Source organism: Pipistrellus hanaki (genome assembly GCF_964339955.1).
Source record: "Pipistrellus hanaki genome assembly, chromosome: X".
In the NCBI taxonomy this organism is placed as follows: Eukaryota; Metazoa; Chordata; class Mammalia; order Chiroptera; family Vespertilionidae; genus Pipistrellus; species Pipistrellus hanaki.
In genome coordinates this window covers 97,582,771-97,604,330 of record NC_140524.1, presented here as the reverse complement: position 1 = coordinate 97,604,330, position 21,560 = coordinate 97,582,771, and the positions used below count along the sequence as shown (strand labels likewise).

At 41.3% G+C, this 21,560-nt stretch overlaps 1 protein-coding gene across 1 annotated transcript in view; it reads left to right on the top strand.

The window, feature by feature from the left end:
- TXLNG (taxilin gamma) overlaps positions 1-21,560 on the top strand; it is a 48,468-nt gene that overhangs the window by 731 nt on the left and 26,177 nt on the right. The window lies entirely within an intron of this gene.

Here is a 21,560-nt window from a genome sequence, read left to right as displayed (position 1 = left end):
GCGCCCCCAGACCCTCCGCGGGCGGCGGCGGTGGCCTCGGGACTCGGGCTCCGGGGTCGCCCCTGGGCCCCGCGGGCATGGGCGCACGTGGGCCCGGCCATCGGGAGGCGATGCCGGGGGACCCGGGTCCCGCAGACTTGGGAGCAGCATTGCGTGATAGCTGGTCTTCCTGATCCACCCCCCCCCCCCCTTTGCTATACGTATTTTTTTCTTTCGCCCTCTTTCCCTTATTTCTAAAGTGTATTTCCTTTTTGGGGAACGTGAACTTGAGTGCCTTCTGGCACCCGTCCTTGGGTCTCTGGATCTGGGGAACAGGCCGGCCCGTTCCTCTCGCCTGCCTTAACTCACGTCAAGGAGTTTTCAATGTCTCCCTGGCTACGGGAGAACGGAGACCTTCGGAGTGGGAGAATTCCACTTGTTCTGGAGTCAGTGGGTGGAGTTCCAAAACGATTGCACAACGGGTGGCAAACAGCGTTCAGGGCGCAGGAAGGGAGAACTGCAGGGAGAGGGGCTGGCAAGGAGGAAACCCCCTCTCTCTTTTCTTGCAGTTAGAAACATCTCGAAAAACATTGGAAGTCCGGCTGGGTCACTCAGGACTATCTAATGCCACAGTCGAACCTTAAGCATGGTGGGGGTGGGGCCAGGGGCACTTTCTCCCGCGTAACGTGTGACCCCAACACTTAACCACACAGTTGTCCCTCGGTATCGAGGGGACTTGATTCCAGGACTCCGCAGATCCCCAAACCCTGGGGATGCTCACGTCCCGTAGATAAAATGGCGAAGATCCATGCATACAGTCGGCCCTCCGCATCCATGGAGTCCCAACCCGGGATGGAAAGCAGTACAGGTATTTATTGAAAAAGAAAAGAAAAAAATCCTTGTATAAGTGGACCTGCACAGTTCAAAGCCGTGTGGTTGGAGAGTTAGCCGTGCTTAATGATACATTTGAGTGTTCTTCAAAACCCCTCCTGGGTGAAATTGTGAAACAATGTTTTTCAAGTGTGATTCATGAACTTGAGGGAGAAAGAAGGTGTGGTGTGGCAAGAAGGAGCTTTCGGAGACCTTTTTCTCAAGTCGGGTGTTTTCACATCTCTGGATGGGGGTTTTACTACTTCTCAATTACCTCTTTTTCTCTCCCTCTCTTTGTACTCTCAAAGAAAGATCCAGTACTTGCAGGACTGAACAAGAAGCTGCGAACCGAGTGTACTCCAGGGATTGAACGCTGTCACTTTGGACACTTCACTTTCTCCCTGAGGGTGGAGAGCCAATCTCAGTGTTTGATTTCATAGGTGTCCCAGGGGAGGAGGCTGATAAAAAGCCACTGCAATTGAGGACATAAGTTCCCTTTTGTGCCACTGGGGTAAGGACAGAAAGTCTGGCTTAGGAACTGAGGCTTAATCAACTAGCATTTTAAGCCACCAGGGTAAGAGGTGATGACTCTTTGGGACAGCCCTCAGGTTAACAGCTGGATATGAGTAGTCATTTGTGTCTGTACTGCCTCATTTTCGTTTACTTATCTCATGTACCTTTCTTCTTTGATCATGCTTTTTTTCTTTTTTATATACTTTTTTGATTTCAGAGAGGAAGAGAGAAAATCACTGATCAGCTGCCTCCTGTAAGCCTCCTACTGGGGATCGAGCCTGCAACCCAGGCATGTGTCCTTGATCGGAATTGAGCCTGGGACCCTTCAGTCTGCAGGTCAATCCACTGAGCCAAACCAGCTAGGGCTACTCATGCTTTCCTGGGCATCTTTTTCCCTTTTTATTTCTTATTTGACTATGAAATGAAATTGAAATACATGGTTAAATATTAGTTTTTGAATTTTATTTTATTTTACAGTTTTTGAATTTTAATTTAAAAAATTAGTAACTATCATGTCTTCAAAAGTCACTCTTTTTTTTTTTTTTAAATATATTTTATTGATTTTTTTTACAGAGAGGAAGAGAGAGGGATAGAAAGTTAGAAACGGCGATGAGAGAGAAACATCGACCAGCTGCCTCCTGTACACCTCCTATTGGGGATGTGCCCACAACCAAGGTACATGCCCTTGACCGGAATTGAACTTGGGACTTTCTGGTCCGCAGGCCGACGCTCTATCCACTGAGCCAAACCGGTTTCGGCCAAAAGTCACTCTTAAGTTAATTCCTTATGACCCTTTATTTTCTCAGGTTACTGACTTAAAAAATATTTGTAATTCTAACTTGACCTTTGCCCTGTTTTTCAAGAAGCAGAAGTGACATTTAACTAATTGGGTTATTTTGAAAATATTGAAGGAATTAAAAGGAAAGTGACCCATATATACCATTTTAATTTTTTGGGCCATTATCCTATGTCCCTTCTCTTATTGCTGCCAAAACCACATAGGCTAGGGGCCAGGACTGGATGGAAGACATCTCCCCCTACTCATACCCCTCCTGTGTGTGGTTGGGGGAAAAAATTTTTTTTTCTGAATAAAAGAATAGATTTTATTAACCAAAAAAGAAAGGTGACCTGCTTTGGTTACATTATGGGACTTAAAGTGAGAAAGAATTGGAGATGGGCTTTATTGGTTCCTGGTGTTTTAACCATCTATGTAGTAACTCTTGATCTGCTAGGACAGTGGTCGGCAAACTGCGGCTCTCGAGCCGAGGTTTGCCGCTCTGTTGACTAATGAGTTTGCCAACCACTGTGCTAGGATAATTGTGGCGTTTCAAAACTACATCCATTTGATGAATGGTCTCTTGCAGTAACTATTTTCTTCTAAAGTTAATATTAATAGTACATTTCCAGTTCTTTTGGACAACATTGGTCTGAAAAGATGGGATGTACATTGTCAAGTATTTCAGGCATGTTTTAGAACACCAAGCTCATTCATATTACTTCCTAAATCCTTAGGTAGAAATTTTTTGTATGTTTTTATTAATTTCAGAGAAAAAGGGGGAGAGGGAGAGAGAAACATTAATGATGAGAGGGAATCATCAGCTGCCTCCAGCACACCGCCCACTGGAGATGGTGCCCACAACTTGGGCATGTGCCCGGAATAAAACCTGTTACCCCCTAGTCCGAAGGCTAAAGCTCTGTCCACTGAGCCAAACCAGGTAGGGCAGAATTTTATTTTATTTTATTATTTATTTATTTCATTATTTATTTATTTATTTATTTTTTCTCCAGAATTTTTATAAGTAAGAATTTCTAAAACATTAATAGACTCAATTTTTAAAAAATATTTTATTGATTTTTTACAGAGAGGAAGGGAGAGGGATAGAGAGTTAGAAACATCGATGAGAAAGAAACATCGATCAGCTGCCTCTTGCACACCCCCTACTGGGGATGTGCCCGCAACCAAGGTACATGCCCCTGACCGGAATCGAACCTGGGACCTTTCAGTCCGCAGGCTAACGCTCTATCCACTGAGCCAAACCGGTTTCGGCTAGACTCAATTTTTTTTTTTAGCAGTTTTAGGTTTACAGAAAAATTGAGCACTAGCTGGTGGTGTACATTCTGAGTTATGACACATTATTCCACCATTACAGTATCATACAGAGTAGTTTCATTGTCCTCTGTGTGTGTCCCCTCCCTTCTCCCAAGTCACTGGCAACCACTAATATTTCTACTGTCTCTATAGTTTGTCCTTTCCAGAATATCTAAGGTGGATTTTTTTTTTTTTTTTACTAGATTTTTGCTCGGGAATGTTAAAAATGATTTAACTATTGTTAAACTTACTTTTCAGTCAGTAAACCACTTGGAAGGATAAAGATAATATGGAACCGAGGCTCAAATTAACAAAATCTTTTACATAGTGCCCTATAGTTTTTACGGCATATTTGCACACTCATTAACTCTTTCAGCATCGCTTTGATGCCTTAGAGAAAGCTGGGCATCTGTCTTTGTTCTCATTTGCAGATGACAAACTGCTCAGCAAGGTTAAGTGATTTGCCTGAGGGGCGAAGCTGAGTCTGGAACCCAATAAATACCCTTTCATCTATACTACAGTAATAAGTAGTGTAGTGGTGGGTAAATAGTATGGATTTTGGAATCAGGACTCTTGGCTGTCTGCCACTTACTAGCTGTGTAACCTTGGACAAGTTTCTCAATCTTTCCAAGCCTTAGTTGCATCATCTGTGAAGGGGGTGGGGGGGGGGGTGGCGGTGGTGACGCCAATACCTACCACATAGGATTGTTGGAGGAATAAGAGTTGATGTGGTGCATTCAGCACAGAGCCAGACAGGTAGAGTTTTCCTTGGTTTGAAAGGGAGAACATATGAAAGATTCATTTCTCTTGCTGCTATTCATTTCTCATCTTCCAACCTTTGTATTCTTCCTTCCCAGCCTGATAGATTCGAGGAGAAAGCAGTTCGGGGTGGGGCAAGAGTATGGGTGGGGTAGGAAGCAACCATTTTATTATCATGTTTTTCTTCCCAATTGTGGCCTTGATGAATTTCCACTCTTTTGGCAGGAGAGGAAATAATAAGATGCAAAGTGTTCTTTTATTTACAACATTGCGGTCTAATTCTGTCATCCAGCTGTGGTAAATTTCATTTTCCCGTGAATCTAACAGGTAACGCAGTAATGAGAACAGACCAGCTACAGCGCACTCCTGTATTGCCATGGTTTTAGACAAGAATATGCCACATTTACTTATCATGTGACTTGAAGGTGTTTTATATGTTATTCTGGGTGTCATTTATATTGATTTTGTCTGGGGAAATCTCATTTAGGGACGCATAAATCAAACCCAGATGCCATAACACAGGGTGCGTGTGATTGTTCAAGGAAGGATCCATTATAATACATTTCTTTTCAATAGATATGCTGTTCAGATTTTACACTTTCAGAGATTTGTGTTTCAAAGGGAAGAAATTTGAGACCTCACTGTTTTCCTGCACCGTGCTAAGCATTTTAAAAGTGTGTGTAGTCGGGACCGGTGTGGCTCGGTGGATAAAGCTTCGGCCTGCAGACTGAAAGGTCCCGGGTTTGATTCTGGTCAAGGGCATGTACTTTGGTTGCGGGCCCATCCCCAGTGGGGGGTGTGCAAGAGGCAGCTGGTCGATGTTTCTCTCTCATTGACGTTTCTAACTCTCTGTCCTTCTCAAATCCTTTCTGTGTAAAATCAATAAAATATATTTAAAAAATAAAAATAAAAAATAAAAGTGTGTGAAAAAAAAATAAAATAAAAAAATAAAAGTGTGTGTATTCTAATATCTCCTCACTTCTGCAGAGTAGGTGTTTTCCCCCAGGTATTGAGATAAGCTCAGGGGTGGGAGACCCACAAAAATTTTGCTTACATAACATAGCTCAGAGTTGGTGATATTGGCCTAGAGGTGGTATGTGTGATGTCATTGGTAGTGTAACTGATGCATTGTACTGCATGGACAGTTGCTGCTTTCCTAGTAAGTTTTCTTTTGTTTTTTTCAAAATGTTTTTATTGATTTCAGAGAGAGGGAGAGAGAAACATCATTGATGAGAGAGAATCATGGGTCAGCTGCCTCCTACATGTCCCCTAGTGGGGATTGAACCTGCGACCCAGGCATGTGCCCTGACCGGAATCAAACCTGGGACCCTTCAGTCTGCAGGCCGGCTCTATCCACTGAGCCAAACCGGCCAGGGCTTTCCTAGTAAGTTTTAACCTCATATTCCAAAGAAATCCCTCTGTCTCTTCCTGTTCCACCCTCCCCACCCCCCAATTTCTTCTTATTTGGTTCTAATCTGATTATTAGTAACTTCTTAGTATGTGACAGTCCTTAAAATGTGTAAAGTAGTATATGAATTTAATATAGTATTCATCAGCATTGAGAATTAGCGATGCTTACTTTTTTCCCTAAGCATTTTCAGAGAAACATAAAAATAGGTCAGGTGATCCTTTAAGGCACATATGTCAAACACAAGGCCCGCGGGCCAAATCCAGCCCGCCAGGCCTTGCAATGTGGCCCGCACCGCGCTGTCATCACTGCACTCCGCTGTCAGTTTATGACATTGTCAGTTTATGACTGTTCAGTAAACCATTCGGCCCGCGATTTAGGCTGGATTTTAGATTTTGGCCCCTTCTCTGATTGAGTTCAACACCCCTACTTTAAGGGTTTGAACCCTGAGAGAGAGAGAGAGAGAATTTTTTGTTTAAATCTCTATTGTTGAAAGTATTACGTATGTTCCCCCCCCCCCCCCATTGACCTCTACACTGCCCCAGGCCTTCGCCCTATTGAGAGTATATTTTTATGATTGAGTTTATTTCTTAGTTGAAATTCTCTTGGTACTATAACTGCTTACATTTATTACTTGAGTGAAAAAGATATATAAAATGATGAGTGTCCTCCTCCTGTGCTATCATTAACATTTATTGCTTGGGGTGTTGATTTGCATTCTATGTTACATTTGTAAAGTCCCCAGAATGACCCCCATTATCTCCCACTTTCCACTGTGTAGTCTGCCATGAGTAATCATCATCATATATAATAAAAAGCTAATATGTAAATTGACTGAACGGTGGAATGACCAGTCACCATGACGCTCACTGACCACTGGGGAGCAGATGATCAATGCAGGAGCTGCCCCCTGGTGGTCAGTGCGCTCCCACAGGGGGAGTGCCGCTCGCGGCTGGTGAGCTCAGCTGGGTTGGTGGGAGCCTTTCCCGCCTTCGTGGCAGCGATAAGAATGTCCGACTGCCATGGAGAGTGGGCCTAAGCCATCGGTTGGACATTGCCCAAGGTTCCTGGACTGGGAGAGGGCACAGACTGGATTGAGGAGAACACACACACACACACACACACACACACACACACCCGGTGCAGGAATTTTGTACATCGTGCCTAGTGTATATACACTGAAGTGGCCAGATGATGATCTCTGAACGCATTATAATCTGGCCACTCAGTGTATATCCTCCTATATAATAAAAAGCTAATATGCAAATTGTCCCCTCGACCAGGAGTTCGACCTGCGGCAGGCCGGCCAACCACCCATGTCCACTCCCGCTGGCTGGACTCCACCATATATGAATTCATGTACTGGGCCTAATACACACACACACACACACACACACACACACACACACTGAGTGGCCAAATTATTATGTGTTCAGAGATCATAATAATCTGGCCACTTAGTGTATATATACACACATATATATTTTTTTATTGATTTCAGAGAGGAAGGGAGAGGGAGAGAGAAACATCAATGATGAGAGAAACATTGATCTGCTGACTTCTGCACGCCCCCTACTAGGGATGGAGTTCACAACCCAGGCATGTGCCCTTGACTGGAATTGACCGGTACATTTCAGTCCAAAGGCTGATGATCTGTCCACTGAACCAAACCAGCTAGGGCCATGAGTAATATATATATATATATATATATATATATATATATATATATATATATATATATATATATTAATATATTTTATTGATTTTGTACAGAGAGGAACAAAGAGAGATAGAGAGTTAGAAACATCGATGAGAGAGAGTCATCGATCAGCTGCCTCTTGCACACTCCCTACTGGGGATATGCCCGCAACCAAGGTACATGCCTTTGACCGGAATTGAACCCAGGACCCTTCAGTTCCCAAGCCGATGCTCTATCCATTGAGCCAAACCAGTTTCGGCCATGAGTAATATTTTTAAAACACCACCTTTTTTCTTTTCTTTTTCTTTTCTTAAATATATTTTTATTAATTTCATAGAGGAAGGGAGAGGGAGAGAGAGATAGAAACACTAATGAAGAGAATTATTGATGGGCTACTTCCTGCAAGCCCCCTACTGGGGAACGAGCCTCCAACCCACGCATGTGCCCTTGACCGGAATCGAACTTGGGACCCTTCAGCCCGCAGGCTCAAGCTCTATCTGCTGAGCCAAACCAGCTAGGGCTCATTTTTTTTCTTTTCCTACTCTCAGAAAGGTCAAAGTAGAATGGTTTGGCAAGAAGATGTGTCAGTATCTTAGAAGCACTTTCTTGAAGGAGTTTTTGGATTGACATGTTCGCCATAATAAAAGTGAGAAGGTAGGCATTTTGCATAGTACCATCCTTATTCAGATGTTACTGTAATAGTTCTGCTGCACTCTAGCAATTTATATTAATTATATCTAATCTTACAACTCTAGAAAGTAGATACTGTATACCCCTAGTTTAGAGATAAGGAAATTGAGAGGTTGATCTCTCTGGCCACACAGGAGGTAGTGAGTGATATATTCAATGGCAGCTTTTACCGATATTGCATGTGGCCTGTGCTCTCGTAACACATTTCTTTTTTAAAAAACAGATTCCTGCCCTGGCCGGCTTGGCTCAGTGGATAGAACGTCGGCCTGTGGATTGAGGGTCCCAGGTTCGATTCCGGCCAGGGCACATGCCAAGTTGAGGGCTTGATCCCCAGTAAGGGGTATGCAGGAGGCAGCAATCAATGATTCTGTCTCATTGATGTTTCTATCTCTGCTTTTCCCTTTCTCTCTGAAGTTAATAAAGAAATATATAAAAACAAAATAAAAGCAGATTCCTATATATGATTATGATTTTTTATTTTTTTAGAGTGAGTGGAAAGGAGAGGGAGGGAGAAACATCAATGAGAACCATTCATCGGCTGCCTCTGCACTCCCCCTTGGGGATCAAGGCCGCAACCTGGCTATGTGTCCTGAGTATGGAATCTGCAACCTCTCTGCATTGGACGATGCCCAGCCAACAGCCACCCCAGCCAGGTTTAACACATTTTGAGGATAGCAAATAAGATTGTGTTCCTGTTGAGTGGGAGCAAAAATTGATGGCAGGTAAAAGGAGTACTAATTTTTGCTAAATGAAAACAAATTATTGATGTAAACCAATTCTCCCTCACTACCCAAGGTGAATTATACTGGTTGGTACACTAATCAGTTAACTAAAAGGGGGAAAGATGCCAAATTGTTAGGTATAGTTCAGCAAGAAGGAAATGGCACTCTTAAAAATTTTTAAAATATATATATTTCTGCCGAAACCGGTTTGGCTCAGTGGATAGAGCGTTGGCCTGCGAACTGAAAGGTCCCAGGTGCGATTCCGGTCAAGGGCATGTACCTTGGTTGCGGGCACATCCCAGTGGGGGGTGTGCAGGAGGCATCTGATCTATGTTTCTCTCTCATCGATGTTTCTAACTCTCTATCCCTCTCTCTTCCTCTCTGTAAAAAATCAATAAAATATATTTAAAAAAAAAAAATATATATATATATATATTGATTTCAGAGAGGGGAAGGGAGAGAGAGATAGAAACATCAAGTGATGAGATTGAGCCTGCAACTTGGGTATGTGCCCTGGGCTTTAGTCAAATCTGGGACCCTCTGTCAGCAGGCTGACACTATCCACTGAGCCAAACAGGTTAGGGCAAATTCTTCTTTAAAAGCCAGTTATGCCCTGGATGATTTGGCTCAGTGGATAGAGCGTCAGCCTGTGGACTGAAAAGTCCCAGGTTCGATTCTGGTTAGGGGCATGTACCTTGGTTGCGGGCACATCCCCAGTGAGGGATGTGCAGGAGGCAGCTGATCGATGTTTTTAAATCTCTATCTCTCTCCCTTCCTTTCTGTAAAAAAATCAATAAAGTATATTAGAAAATAAAATAAAGCCAGTTACTAGGTCCAGCCCTCAGGCAAGGGAGGGGATTATGCAAGGCTGTGAACCCCAGGAGGATCAGTATCCTTTAGGGCTAGGTCAGAGCTGCCTTCCACACATTAGCATAAGAGATGGCTTTTTAAGATGGAAGGTAACTGATTTTCTGAAACGAAAGTTGGTGAGAAGAGTGGCATTGTTTTAAGTTTTTACAGATTTCTTTAATGAATGATTTAATAGGAGACAGCTGAATTATCACATCTACGTCTGCATTCAATTTATGGCAATATGTCATTCTAGTTGAAGCACATGAAGACAGTCTGGTCACACATATATGTAGTTTGAACAGGGAAGAATATTTTTAATAGTCTTTTTAGGTAATTGTGGAAATTCTTTGATACTACCCTGTAACTCAGCAAGTAGTAGTTTTTTCTGTTCTTTTTCGAAGTAGTCATTCTTGAAGGTTAGTTGCTAATGTTGGATCTGAAACCATATGGAACTTTTTGTACTGTTATATTGAAATCTATTGGTCTGTTTTGCATTTTGATTGGGTGTTTTTTCTCATGCATCATTTTGTAACATCATCCTGTAATCATTTGGGAAATAGTGGTTTATGGAATTGTGTTGATCTTCCAAATGTTGGCACACTTTGTTCTACACAACAAAATCACATTAGTTACTATCACCACTGATCTCACCAGAAAAGTGTTTTGAAGTATTGGGAAGGGTGGTGGCAGATAGTTTCTTTTTAAATATATTTTTATTGTTTTCAGAGATGATGGAAGAGGGAGAAAGAGAAACGTCAGTGATGAGAGCGAACCATGGATCAGCTGCCTCCTGCACGCCCCCCACTGGGGATGGAGTCTGAAACCTGGGCATTTGCCCTTGGCTGGAATCAAACCCGGGACCCTTCAGTCCACAGGCTGATGCTCTATCCACTGAGCCAAACCAGCTAGGGCATGGCAGATAGTTTTTAAACATTGTAAATTTTGTTTGAAAACTCAATTTTTATTATTTTTTGAAAACTCTATTTTTACATTGACAATATCAGTCAGTTGCCTTGAACTAATAGGCTCACTTCATATAGTTGGGAGGAAATTAGGGCTAAATGGGCAAGTATGAATAAACAACCACAGTTTGTCAAAAAAGAAAAAAGAAAAAAAAGACACAGAAAGTAATCTGTGCAAAAAGCTGCCAGTTGGGCTCATCATTCAGAAGCTGCATTAGTGCTTTTCCTTGAGATTGCCTCATTCTTTTTTTTTTTTTTTTTTTTTTAATATATTTTATTGATTTTTTTACAGAGAGGAAGAGAGAGGGATAGAGAGTTAGAAACATCGATGAGAGAGAATCATTAATCAGCTGCCTCCCACTGGGGCTGTGCCCGCAACCAAGGTACATGCCCTTGAGCGGAATCGAACCCGGGACCCTTCAGTCCACAGGCTGACGCTCTATCCACTGAGCCAAACCAGTTTCGGCAAGATTGCCTCATTCTTTGTTGTGTGGTACTAGTGCCTTATGTGTACTTTCTGTGTCTTGACACATAATTAGAAAGATGCGTACGCAAGGGCTGAGATTTAACACAAACTAATCATTGTTGTTGCTTCCTCAATGGCATTTTAGATTAAAACTTGCTTTTTCCACATGACTTTTAGTATAGATTGGTGCCACTGCTTTGATTTGTGCCAAGGAGCCAACCATGTTACTTCTGGTTTTGCATCACCAGCGCAGTTATCAACACCAAAAAGAGAGATAACATCTCAGTACTGTTATGCACATAATTTTTGAGCTTGCAGACCACCTGGAAGGGTCCACGGACCATAGCTTGAGAATTGGTGCCTCCAGGTTTTATCAGAAGCGGGGTTTGCTTTTCCTTGTTTCATCTTTCCCAAGACCATGCTGTCAGAAGAGAATAGCTTATTTTTTCCTGTTCCTAAGACTTGTTCTTAGCAATGTGGCATCCCAATTATTATTGACTCACCTGCTTTATCTTGCTCATGGAATAATTCAGTAATCCTAGCAAACAGAATATTTTCGTTGCTCAGGGTCTGCTGGTCAGCCCTGGCAGATGACCAGAATAAAGGTAGGCTTTATTTGCTAAAGGGATGAAGAACATTCTAAACCAAAATGTATTCATCATTATTCTTTTATTATGTGGTAAAATACACATACCATAAAATTTATAATTTTTTCTCTCTATGAATTTCACTACTCTAGGTATTTCATGGAACTGGAATCATACAATGTTGGTCCTTTTTTTGTGTCTGCCTTTTTTCACTTAACATCATGGTTTCCAGGTTAATATATGTTGTAGCATGTGACAGTATTTTTTCTGTTTAAGGCTGAATAATCTAATGTATGTATATGCCACATTTTGTTTATCCATACATCCGTTCATAGATATTTTGGCATTGATCATGATTCTTTTTAACTTTTTTAAAAAAATACATTTTTATTATTGATTTCAGAGAGGAAGGGAGAGGGAAACAGATAGAAACATAAATGATGAGTGAGAGTCATTGATTGGCTGCCTCCTGCACGCCCCCCCACTGGAGATTGAGCCCACAACCTGGACATGTGCCCTGATTAGGAATCGAACCAATGACTTCTTGGTGCACGGGGCAGTGCTCAACCAACTGAGCCACACCAGCTAGGGCATGAATGAATTTTTAAAAAAACTCATAGTGGTTTGGCAGATGTTCTAGCCATAATTATAAATTGAGGCCAAGTTTAAATGAGATATTTCAGTTTTCAGAATTTTTCTAAGGAAATAAATGAGAAGTGCTACAGAACTTCGCTGTGAGTAGGTCCCACTTCAGTAATCCAGTAGAAGACGTGAATGTAAAGATTTGGGGGGTGCCCTAGCCGGTTTGGCTCAGTGGACTAAAAGGTCCCAGGTTAGATTCCGGCCCAGAGGCACATGCCTGGGTTGCGGGCTTGTTCCCCCCTCCCCCCAGTAGGGGGCGCGCAGGAGGCAGCCAGTTGATGATTCTCTCTTATCATTGATGTTTCTATCCCTCTCCCTTCCTCTCTGAAATCAGTTAAAAAAAAAAAAAAAAGATTTTGGGTGGGAGAAGACTCAGAGGTCTGTAGAGCAGGGTGAACGGAAAAGATGACATGAAATGAGACAAACTCCTGCAGTCTTCTGATTGAACTTGGGGTAGTGGTGGGGAAAGGAACAAGTTAATACTGTGATATCAACCCTAAATTAACTTCATTAAAATTTAATCAACATGTAAAAGTTTTTTTTTAATAAATGAAAATCATACATTCACATGACAAAAAACAAAACATAGAACCAAAAAGTAAAAAATGAAAAAGATAAGTCTTTGGGCCACACTGGCTGGACGACACCATTTTAAATATAGTAAATTCCCATATATGGCTCTGTGTGGTCTGTTTTGTTTTTTGTTTTTAAAAAAATTTATTGATTTCTTCAGATGTAATCATGGTGAGCAGTTTTGGGGATATCCTTATAGAAAAGTTTTATCCATGTATTGGCTTACATATGAATACATTTATTTTTTAAAATATATATTTTTTTATTTCAGAGGGGAAGGAGGAGAGAGAAACATCAATGATGAGAGAAAATTATTGATCGGCTACCTCCTGTACTCACCACACTGGGGGTCGAGCCTGCAACCCAGGCATCTGACTGCCTGATTCATGAGCTGACACCCAACCATTGGGACACACTGGCTGGACGACACCATTTTAAATATAGTAAATTCCCATATATGGCTCTGTGTGGTCTGTTTTGTTTTTTGTTATTAAAAAAATATATTTTATTGATTTTTTTACAGAGAGAAAGAGAGAGGGATAGAGAGTTAGAAACATCGATGAGAAAGAAACATCGATCAGCTGCCTCCTGCACACCCCCTGCTGGGGATGTGCCCGCAACCAGGGTACATGCCCTTGACCGGAATCGAACCTGGGACCCTTCAGTCCGCAGGCCGACGCTCTATCCACTGAGCCAAACTGGTTTCGGCTGTGTGGTCTGTTTTTGAAGGTAGTTCTATAAAATTAGGAAGTTTCAAAAAAAATTTCATGTCTAAAATAAAAATAAGATCTCACCTTTGGGGCTTTATGTTTTGAGATATTAAGAATTTAATGTCTTAAAAAACACAGGCATATTGTAGAGACATGTACACCAGAATATAATTACATGCTAGTACACAGTAATATATCATTTTATGTGTTAAAAATAAAAACCCTTTAACTTAATTCCTTTGTTCTAGCACAGTAAAACAGGCTACTATTGCCCTAGCAGGTTTGGCTCAGTGGATAGAGCATGGGCCTGTGGACTGAAGGGTCCTGCATTTGATCCCGGTCAAGGGCACATGCCTGGGTTGCAGGCTTGAACACCAGTAGGGGGCATGCAGGAGGCAGCTTACCAATGATTCTCATCATTGATGTTTCTATCTCCTCCCTCTCCCTCTCTAAAATCAATAAAGATAGATTTAAAAACAACAACAAAAAGCCAGGCTACTATTTAAAGAGGCATTGAGTTATATAATACATATTTTAACGACTTTGGTCCAAAATGGCTAAAACAGAATTTTGAAATGAATGATTGATAAAGTGTTAGCTGTGTGGAAAACTTTGCTATCCAGACTAATTCTTTAGCATATAAACTCTTTTAGATGACTCATAAAACTAAAGTCACTTTTCTAATTTAAAAAGCACACGAACCCAACTCCATCCACCTATTTAAAAAATAAAAAAGCCCATGGAAATGTAATTTTTATAACAGGTTTGTTTGTAAAATTTATATTTGGAAATGTAAAAGCCCCTTAAAATACTGGAAATGTTTAAGCGGGAGGTTCATATTTATAAAACTAAGGCCAATAGCTGGTGTGCTAAAGAGATTTTGTGTATCTTTGGTATCAGTATTTTCCTGTGCCTTCTGCCCACATTGGGCCAGCAACACGCATGCACTCTTATCCTCACATGCCTGTTTGGTAGTTGACAACACTTAGGGTAAATTATTAGAAACATAGGTTTGAAGAGATTTTTAGAGATGTTTTTTTCTTTTTTACAAAAACACACACCACCTCAGTTCCTTAAATGATCAGTAAATTTATTTAAGGTATCTGTATCCCTGAATCAATTCTGCCCCACCTAACTTCTAAATCTCCGAGCTAATCACTGCTAAAAATTATAGAGCTTTTCCCCATTGTTTTCCTAAGTTCATACTGGTATATCTAGCATGCGATGTATTTTTAGATGTTCTGTAACTGCACGAGAGAGCTTTTTGACTTTGACCTTTCATTTTCCAAGGCTGATGTATGAAGTGAGGAGAGCGATGCAATCGAGAGAACATAGGCTCCTGATTTTGACAGCCCTGGCTTTGAATTTTATTGGCTCCTTTTACTGACTTTAATATGATCTTGGGCAAGTTACCTCACCTTACTCAGTCTCATTTTCCTTATCTGGAAACAATAAGATCTCCCTCTCAGCAGGCTGGGAAAGGTTAAATGGGGTAACAGGGCCCTAGCCAGTTTGGCTTAGTGGATAGAGCATCGGCCTACAGACTGAAGGGTTTCAGGTTCATTTCCGATCAAGGGCACAGGCTGGATCCCTGGGTCTGGTCTGGGCATGTGCAGAGGCAACCAATTGATGTGTCTCTCACACTGATGTTTCTCTCACTCTGTCTCTCCCCCTCCCACTCTCTAAAAATCAATGAAAAAATATCCTCAGGTGAGGATTAATAACAACAACAAAAAAATGGGGTAAAAGGGCTTGCAAGTTCTGAAGGTTCTGGGAAGCTTAGCTACTTGATAGGTTTCTTTGGGAACCCAAGGCAAACTAAGGATCTCTTGCCAGGAAAATGCATAAATGTACACAAGCTTCCCACCAGCTCCCTCCGAAGATCCACCCCAGCCCTGGGCGGCAAGGACTGAGTGATTTCTGCTCTCACTGTGCCTGGCACTGGTTGAAGGCATTCTACCTCATTTAAGCAGATGGTAGTTGAAATAATTAGGAAGTGAATGTGGGCGTTAGCTTTTGTTTTTTATTTACACAAGTCTTAGAAAAGAACAATCATTACTAATATTTAAGCTCTTTAGGCAAAATTAGCCAAAGAAATATGATTCTTTAGCTTTAACACTTATTTGAAAGAGCATAACTGAAAGTTGTTTTTAAAAAATATATTTTATTAAAAAATATTATTGATTTTTTACAGAGAGGAAGAGAGAGGGATAGAGAGAAATATCGATGAGAGAACATCTATCAGCTACCTCCTGCATACCCCCTACTGGGGTTATGTCTGAAACCATGGTAAATGCTTTTGACCGGAATCGAACCTGGGACTCTTCAGTCCACAGGCCAACGCTCTATCCAATGAGCCAAACCTGGTAGGACATAACTAAAAGTAATTTTAAACTTTAGAATTATTCATCTTTCTCTTTATTCACAGAGTAGAGAGGAAAGAAACTTAAAGTTTTTCGTTTAAGCTTTTAAATCCCATGCAGGCTCAGTTTCAAACATGTTGATCCAAAAAGCTATTACAGGTAGTAGATGAATACAGAATATTCATGTTCATTTGTGTGTTCTTTTGTGTGTTTTTTTTAATTTTTTTATTTTATTGATTTTTTACAGAGAGGAAGAGAGAGGGATAGAGAGTTAGAAACATCGATAAGAGAGAAACATCGATCAGCTGCCTCTTGCACACTCCTTACTGGGGATGTGCCCACAACCAAGGTACATGCCCTTGGACCGGAATCGAACCTGGGACCTTTCAGTCTGCAGGATGACACTCTATCCACTGAGCCAAACCGGTTTCGGCTTCATGTTCATTTGTTAAAAATTCTGTAATACTTATTCTTTGCTTCTACAGTTAATTGTAGATAAACTGGTGACTGTCCATTTTGAAAGACTCTCTTCAGTTAAGGAGACATCTTAGGCCCAGCCTGTGTGGCTCAGTTGTTGAGCATCGACTTATGAACCAGGATGCCACGGTTCGATTCCCGGTCAGGGCATATGCCCAGGTTGTGGGCTGGATCCCCAGTAAGGGAGTATGTAGGGGGCAGCTGATCAATGATTCTCTCCCATCATTGATGTTTCTATCTCTCCCTCTCCATTCCTCTCTGAAATAAATAAATTAAAAAAAAAAAAAAAAATATATATATATATATATATATATATATATATATATATATATATATATTAAAAAAAAAAAAAAGACATCTTAGCTCCAAGTATTGAGACAGTGGAAGGAAAATGGAGAAATTCATCCTTTGACAGGTGGGTAGTGTCTGGGGTGGGGAGTTTGTTGGGGTTTAGGGTTCTAGTAAACTTGGTTGGGGTTGAATGGTGTGCTTTCTACTATTTTTCAAGCTATAAGAGCTAAATACATTGCTTATTACTGGACTGATCAACAGTGAAAATGTTTTATACTTTTGTTTTATGATTTATGAAAAGGTTCACATAGAAATTTAATCTTGAAAGTACTTATTGTTGGTTTCATTTTTATTTTAGATTGGGAATTAAATAAAAATTTTCTCCTTGTTTTTCCTGATAATAGGTACTATATTAGAGAACTCTGTTCATCTTGGTATGATATTTAAAAACAAGAACAAAATGTTATGAAGGTAACTCATGGTCCCTAACTTAAAAGGTAAAAGCAGACATGCCGTGAAGCCCAGTGGCCTTCTTCTCTGGCTCCACTCACCCAGTTCCTCTACATTAATATATTTCTTTCTTTTTTTTTTAAATACATTTTTATTGATTTTTTTACAGAGAGGAAGGGAGAGAGATAGAGAGTTAGAAACATCGATGAGAGAGAAACACCGATCATTGCCTCCTCCATGCCCCCTACTGGGGACCATGCCTACAACCAAGGTACATGCCTTTGACTGGAATTGAACCTGAGACCCTCTAGTCCATGGACTGATGCTCTAGCCACTGAGCAAAACCCACTAGGGCAGGATAAGGGTTTTATAGCAAAAGTACTGAGTTTCTTTTTCAGGTGACAAAGGTGATTTAAAATCGATTGTGGTGATGGTTCACAGCTCTCAACACTAAAAGCCAGTAAATTGTACACTTTCAATAGGGTGTACAATTATATCTCAGTAAAAGTGTTATGAAAAATCTTTAAGAGAACTGAAAAACTACAAATTGCCCTAGCTGGTTTGGCCTGTGGACTGAGGGGTCCCGGCTTCGATTCCAGTCAAGGGCACATGCTTGGGTTGTGGGCTCGATCCCCAGAAGGGGGTGTGCAGGAGGCAGCCGATCAGTGAGTCTCTTTCATCATTGATGTTGAGAGAATTCTGTCTCTCCTGCTCTCTTCCTCTCTCAAATCAATAAAACAAAAACTATAAATTTAACAAGTTTCATTCCTCAGGTAGTTTTCTTATTAAAATTGATCTTAGGATGGGCCTCAGGTTTCCCTTGGTGGAAATTGTTTATGCTCCTCATTTTCTACATTGCTTTCTCATTATATTTGGATATGGCTTTACGCCATGATTTCTGGTATTATGTTGGGTTTATTATGATTATGCTTCTGAGAAATTCTATTATGTGTTAGAGTTAAAAGAATCTTCATTTTAATTATCTTTGAATAGACTTTCATCAATATTTAAAGCCAACATTGTTGTTTTGTAGCCCTATTCTTAATATTAATTGTTTTCAAGGAATAGGTTTGAAAATTATTTTTTTTTTTAAATTGAGGACGATGATATTAATAATGTTCATTTTTTTCACCCTCTGTATTTTGTGTAAAGGGTCTGTGTTAATATTATGTGCCCAGCTAGTATATGACAGTTTATTATCTCATATAAAGTAGAGGTAGGAACTAGTAGTTAAATGTATAATGTAGTGTTAAAATGATCACTTTGCATTTGGTTTGAGAGTACTACTTCTGAAGTATGTTATTGGGGCATATTTTTTTTAATATACTTTTATTGATTTTTTACAGAGAAGAAGAGAGAGGGATAGAGAGTTAGAAGCATCAGTGAGAGAGAAACATCCATCAACTGCCTCTTGTACACACCCTACTTGGGATGTACCCACAACCAAGGTACATGCCCTTGACCAGAATCGAACCCAGGACCTTTCAGTCCACAGGCTGACGCTCTATCAACTGAGCCAAACCGGTTTTGGCTATTGGGGCATATTAATGGTTTTAAGAAGTTTCTGCAGTAATGAAATTTAACAAAGGACATTTCTTAAAACTTGCATCATTAATTTTTAAATAAACCTTGGTTGCAGGCACATCCCCAGTGGGGGGTATGCAAGAGGCAGCTGATCGATGTTTCTAACTCTCTATCCCTCTCTCTTCCTCTCTGTAAAAACTCAATAAAATATATTTTTTAAAAATGAACATATTACATGAATAGTATTTTTAAAGAATCATGAAAAGCAACACACCTTTCATCTCTCTTCCTAGAGGAAAATATTTCTGTTTTGGTTCTTCATCAATTTTGAATAATACTAGTATATAAATTACAAATTTAAAAATAAACCTTATTGAAGTAACACATACATTCAGAAAAGTATACAAAGCACAACTGTTAAGGCAATGGATTTTCACAAAGTGAGCACCCATGTTGCCCCATATAGATCAAGACAGAATATTACCAAGCCCTGCAGAAGGCCCTGCCCTCAACAGTAATCTATCCTGATTTCCAGCACCATCGATTAGCTTGGCCAGTTTTTGAACTTTATTAAATGGTTTCCTAGAGCAGCAGTTGCCAGCAGGTGGTCCATGAGGTCCGAAGGGTTGGCAACTGCTGTCCTAGAGTATATATCGATATTCTTTTTCTTTTTTTTCTTCTTTTTTTCCCCCTAGAGTATATATTCTTGTGACACCTTCCTAGCAACAGTCTGTCTTTGAGACTAATCTGTGTTGCTGTATCTTATAGTAGTTCATTGTTATTGCTGGATGGTCTGAACATGTTAGAATGATCCATTCTTTGGTTGGTAGAAATTTGAGTTGATTTCATGTTGGGGTAATTTCAAATAGAGTTGCTCTAGACATTTCTTGGCCTTTGGCTGCACATATATACTCACTTGGGTAAAATCCTAGGACTAGATTTAACTATGTTGGCAGGTATCCATATTGCTAAAGAATTTTTCAAAGTAGCTGTACCAACTTGTTTTTCAAAAGCACAGTATTTGATTTGGCAACATCTGTATATATATAAGGGTAATATGCTAAGTGTTTGGCCATCTGACTGGTCGCTGTGACATGCACTGACCACCAGGAGGCAGACACTCGATGCCGGAGCTGCTGAGATGCAATGACTTGGTAGTGGTGGTTCTTGGGTGACGCACTCTGAAACCAGAGAGGAGGGAGCCTGATTCCTCATGGGCTGTGCAATTCCACCTTCGGCCGTGGGTTATGTTGGTGCTGGGGCACTGTCGGTCTCGAATCTGGCATTCCACACCCTGTAGGGCAGTAACTTTGCAGAGTGCCCTCTGGCACTCCGGGACCCCTCAGGGGATGTTGGAGTGCCAGTTTTAGCCCGATCCCCATAGGCCAGGCTGAGGCACCCCATTTACCGGAGGGACCCTGCTCATTCTGCAGATACCCTTTGAGCCATGGTGCCACCCCAGGTGCGGTCGGTCAGGGAGGGACCATGGGAGGTTGGCTCCAGGGTGTGTCTGGCCCAGTTCACCCAGTCCTGCCCCATCAGCCACTTTCTAATTAATTTTCTTTCGATGTGCATGAGTCTGTGCACCAGGTCACTAGTCCTATATAATAAAGGGGTAATTGACCCTCATGCCCTTGCACAAAATTGCCGTACCCATGTGGTCAAAGATGGCTGCAGGGGAGGGCAGTTGTGGGTGATCAGGCCATCAGGAGAGGGCAGTTGGGGGCGACGAGGCATGCAGGGGAGGGCAGTTAGGGTCAAACAGGCTGGCAAGGGGAACAGTTAGGCATCAATCAGGCTGGCAGGGGAGTGGTTAGGGGGTGATCAGGCTGGCAGGCAGAATCGGTTAGGGGCAATCAGGCAGAGGCAGGCGAGCGGTTGAGAGCCAGCAGACCTGGATTGTGAGAGGGATGTCCGACTGCTGGTTTAGGCCCACAGGGATCAAGCCCAAAGAGGCAGTTGGACATCCCCGAAGAGTCCCAGGTTAGAGAGGGTGCAGGCTGGCCTGAGGGGACACCCCCCCCTCCCCGTGCACCAATGTCATGCACCAGGCCTCTAGTTAGTCTGTTTTCTCTCTATATGAACAGGGAATATGCTAATTAGCCAGTGTCATGTCAGCTCAGGAGGAGCTGTGTTCACAAATGGGTAGGAGGAGGCTGGGGGCAGACTAGAGCTGAGACACAACATACAGGAGCGCCTGCCCCCACCCCAGGGGACACAACCCGTGGTTGGTGCTTTGTGGGTCAGGCTCGGGTCCCAGCCCCCCGACTCTAGTAAAGGATAAGGATTTAGTTCCTTTAAGCTCTTTATTCCCTGCTTTGATACTTTAAATTATTTTTAGTTCTCTAGTTGGGTATTATTATAACTTGACATAATCTGTTCTAGTAACTTTGGAAAGTATTTTGTTCATTTGTGGTAAAAGAAGGATATTAGACATCCCCTGATTGTATTATTTTAAAAAACAAAAAAGCTCTCTTTCACACAGAGAGGAAATTGGACAGAATTTAAGTTTGTGCCACATCATATGAACAAGCAATGTTAACGGGAAACCCATGAATAAATGGTAAAATTACTGATTTGAGGATAAAATACTAGAATAAAGCCATCTCTCCATTGCCTGCCATCTATATTGGGGTAGGCATACCTGCTTAAAACATTCTATTCAAAATTTTGTGGCTTAACATGGGAGAACTTTATTTTCTTGCTCCTGTAATAGTGCTTTTGGCGTGGACAATTTGTGTTTTTTTTGTCTGGCTTTTACACTGTAATTATTTCAAGCTTCATCCATGCAAACTGTGCTTTAATAACCATGGTGTGGGTGTTCTTTGTAAGAAGGCTGACTTTCCTTATATGTACATGGGATTTAGGGGCCTGGGCTGGTTTCCTCCTGTGGCTCTGTCATCTCATAGGATCGTGGTGACTCTGCATCTAGGC